Source organism: Peromyscus eremicus, chromosome X, assembly GCF_949786415.1.
Source record: "Peromyscus eremicus chromosome X, PerEre_H2_v1, whole genome shotgun sequence".
Lineage (NCBI taxonomy): Eukaryota > Metazoa > Chordata > Mammalia > Rodentia > Cricetidae > Peromyscus > Peromyscus eremicus.
The window spans coordinates 74,788,445-74,792,940 of NC_081439.1; positions in this window are offsets into that span (position 1 = coordinate 74,788,445).

Genomic DNA, 4,496 nt, shown 5'->3' on the forward strand with positions numbered 1-4,496 from the left:
AGTTTACAAATCAAAAAAGACCATCACATGATTTTACAAGCAGTAGCATTTCAGGGAAAGATTATCCAGCTGGTTGAACTGCCTTTGGTTCTTCAGACAGCTCCACGTATGTTCCTATTGTGAGTTGTCACTGATGCATAGGTAGAGTTCTTGAAATGCTATCTGCCTTTAGGTAAGTAACTCATTATCCATACTCTGTAAATAACCAAAATAAACATGTCATTTATTAAACTAGGCTTGGATTCAAATGTTTTTTACCAGTTATTCTGGGGTAATAAATGCTTCTATAATTTTCAAAGAAAAATTACTGCTTAACAATAAGTATAGAAAATGACCATCTCTATGATTTCATCGATATCATTTTTTTTTTATCTCTGAGGCTCAGGTTCTCTATCTTTTAAATGAGAATGACATCATTATTTACTTCACAGTATTTGTTTTCTGTTAAATTAGATATAATCTTTTACTCAAAAACAGCTCCTTTCTTGAGAGACTGATATTATTTGAGAGAGAGAGAGGTTAAATTAATTTAAAAAACATGTTCAAGCCTCATGAAGTTTCCATTGTAGTTCAAATGAGGGACAGTAAATGATAAGAAATGTAAAAAGGACTAGATGGTAATAAGTGGTAAAGAAAAATAAAATAATGCTGGTGAAAAGTAAGAGCAGTGGGGGGTGCCTATTTTTAGGTATTTTTATAAGTTGATTAGGGAAATCATTTTTAGTGTGGTGACATTTGAATAAATAGTTCAGGAAATGAAATTACAACTGTGTGCATATTTAGGAAAGAACATTTTAGGCAGCAGGCACAGCAAATTCAATAGCCCCCAGCCTGGGTGGCATTTCTAATGAATAGCCAAGAGCCTAAATTGAAAAAAGTTCACTGAGAGGACAGGGAGCCAGAACATGCAGGTCAGGATTTGCCCTGGATTTTAATTAGATTACCAAAGCCACTACCTTCATAAAAGCTGAAGAGCCAAGGGAAAAACTAAGAAGAACTCCAAGAAATCTACTATAAAAATTCAGTTGAATAAATAAGGAAATGGAATTCAGGGATTTTACATTAGAAAAATGGGTTTAAGATACCTAATAAACATCTACAATGAAACATCAGGATGTAACAGAAAAATTCTTGTTTGCAATGTAGGAAAAATATATATAAAAGGTAGTCTTTAAATTATTCATGGAATGTGGAGCTAGAGAGACCACAAAGAGGAAGAATATAGAAAGATATGAATTTGGAAGTATGAGTTTTGAATAACATGGGTAAATGAAAGGGTGACAGAAAAGAAGAAAGAAGGGAAGAATGTGAAAAGGGAAACCAGGAAGTGTAAAGTTTCAAAGTCAATTGAAAACAAATGAGTGTTGCTGATAACTAAAGTAAGATAAAGGCTATATTAATAGAGAGCTCTTGGAGTTCTTGGTGAGAACTGTGTTCAGGGGAACAGTCTGAAGTAAATTCCTGACAGGAGAGAGTTTTAAAATGTGAGGGAACAAAAAAACCTATTGTTGGAAATTATGAAAAGAACTAATAAAATACATTGTGGAAGAAAATTTTAGTCTGTAGGTATAGATAATATCCCAAGAAATTTTTCGTTAACTAGGAGTAGAAAAATACTCTGAGGCTAATATACAACACCTATTAAAGCAGGGATAACAAGATTATATAATTGGTGAAGCTACTTTCCACTAAGCTGGTAGTTTCGTTTTGATTGCTGGAACCACCTTGTAGAAAGAATCAGCTTATGAAAATGTCTTTCTACTTCCACAGGCATGTGTTGATATGTGCAGGCTTACATACATACACAGACTCAAATAAATGGAGAAATAAATAGACCAGATGATAGATAGATAGATAGATAAATAGATAGAGATGGATAAATGTTAGATAAAATAACAATGTTTAAAAATAAAGGAGAGCTCAAATTCAACTAATTTGTATGTTGATGGCTGTTAACCAACAGAAATCCAGAAATAACTGTGTTTGTTAGGATAAAAATATCCTGAGTAGGATCATAGGGAGTAGCATTATGACCTTTTTGGAGTAGGTGTGGCTTTATTGCAGGAGATGTCTCACTAAGAGGAGGGCTTTGAGGTCTCAGATACTGAAGTCACACCCAGTAGGACATTCTCTTCCTACTGCTTTCTAATCCAGGTGTAGAACTCTCCAATCCTTCTCCAGCATTGTGTTTTCCTGCAAATCACCATGCTTCCCACCATGATGATAATGGACTAAATCTCTGAAACTGTAAGCTAGCTCCAATTAAATGTTTTCATTTATAAGAGTTGCTGTGGTCATGATGTCTCTTCACAGCAATAGAAACCCTAAGACAATAACAGACAATTACATATGGGAATGAGTACTAGTAAAACATTTTTCTTGAAAGGAGGAGAACAAAGGAAGAGAGCATTAAGTAGCATGTTTCACACTGGTAGGATCAGAATACACTTCTCATAAGAGTAGTCCTCTTTTGGGAGAACATATAAATGTATTTGTACACAAGCAGTCAGGTATATATAGTGGTAGGGGCATGAAAAACTTCTTACAGCTTCTATTTTCTCAATGATCAGGGGTGTGCATCACAATCAATCTAAGAGTAAGAGGTAAAAAGAGTATGTAACTATGACTCAACAGCATACTGATATGCCAGGACTAGGTCCTAGGAAAGTCATGCCATGTCATTCCAAATGGAAAACATTTAAGCATACATAACCCACAGTCTCAAACAGGTACAAGTTGATAATAATATCTAAAGGACAAAACTAGGCCAATGGGGAAGCATTAAATGTGATAATGTGATCTAGACAACAAAAGGAGGAAATAGAGTAAAGCTTCCTTAACACAGACAAATGCTGTGACTGACTGTGAAAGATTTATAACACATTTTCATGTTTACTAGTTCTTCACTTTGACATCAGTCACAAAGCTTCTGTGATAATAAGAAATACGAAGAGTTTAAATGAGTCGTTGAAGCTCTGCATCCAGAAAATCTTTACAAAACCCCTTCATTTTGATGAGTTTAATTTGTTAAATTCTGTGATTTCTCTGATTTTTGCCTTTACTGTTAATTTTGCAGTTGTCCATAACACAGTAAAAGTAACCTCTTGAAAATGTAAACCATTTAAGAAAATAAAATGAATTTTGGAAATTATTTTTATTTATGTGCACGTGTTTTATTACCATATGTACATGTGCACAGATTGTGCCTGGTACCCATGGATTCCAGAAGAGGGCAATGGAACCCTAAAATTTTTATTTTGGACCATGTGGTGCTAGGAACCAAATCTGGGTCCTCTGAGAGAATAATAAATTTTAGAATTTTAGCTGGGTGGTGGTGGCACATGCCTTTCATCCCAGCACACTAGAGGCAGAGGCAGACAGATCTCTGTGAGTTTGAGGCCAGCTTGGGCTACAGAGTGAGTTCCAGGAAAGGTGCCAAAGCTATACAGAGAAACCTTGTCTCAAAACAAAAACAACAAAAAAACAAAACAAAACACTTTTTTCTTAAGTTTCAAAGATCTCTTCATCCTCTGCTTTGGATATCATTCTGTATAAATAAAACACTGATTGGCCAGTGGCAAGGCAGGAAGTATAGGCGGGACTAACAGAGAGGAGAACTCAGAGAACAGGAAGGAGGGGGGAGACACTGCCAGCTGCCGCCATGACAAGCAGCATGTGAAGATGCCGGTAAGCCACGTGGCAAGGTATAGATTTATAGAAATGGATTAATTTAAGATATAAGAAGAGTTAGCAAGAAGCCTGCCACAGCCATACAGTTTGTATATAATATAAGCGTCTGTGTGTTTATTTTATAAGTGGGCTGTCAGACTGCTGGGGCTTGGTGGGACCCGAAGAGAAAACTCTAGCTACAATCTCCTAAACTTCTATTTATTTTTTGGTAAATCTTTCCTCTGTCTAGAACTTTCAGGTGCCTTTCCTTTAACCAGTCCCATGTACCGCCCTGCACACACTATCAAGTTTATAGAATATTCTAATGGTACTGTAACATATATGTATGTTATACACACAGAAACACACACATATGCACAAATATGTGAATACAACCTGCTGAGTTCAATTTTGTTATTTGGGTATACATAGTTTCAGGGCTGACTACTCTGCACTAGACAACCAACAAATGGGATCATCCCTCAAAGAGTCTAATTCTCCTTCTCCCAGCAGTCAGTAGTAGCCTGTAGTTCTTTTTGATGGATGGAATTTCATTAATTTTTCCTCTTAAGCCCTAGCATGTCCATTGATAGTCTCATTATTCTGGTCTTATTTGTGCATCTGTTTTTAGGAAAGACTGTTTCACAACAAGAATTATGGCTCTTACAATGTTCCCACCCTCTCTGCATCAGTGTTCTTTGAGTCATAGATAACTGCGCTGTGATGTACATATGTCTGTTGACCCTGGACTCCCTATTTATTTCTGCATTGTTTCCAGTTATATTCTTCCATGATTGTCTCCATCTGATGTAAAGAGAGGCTTCTCT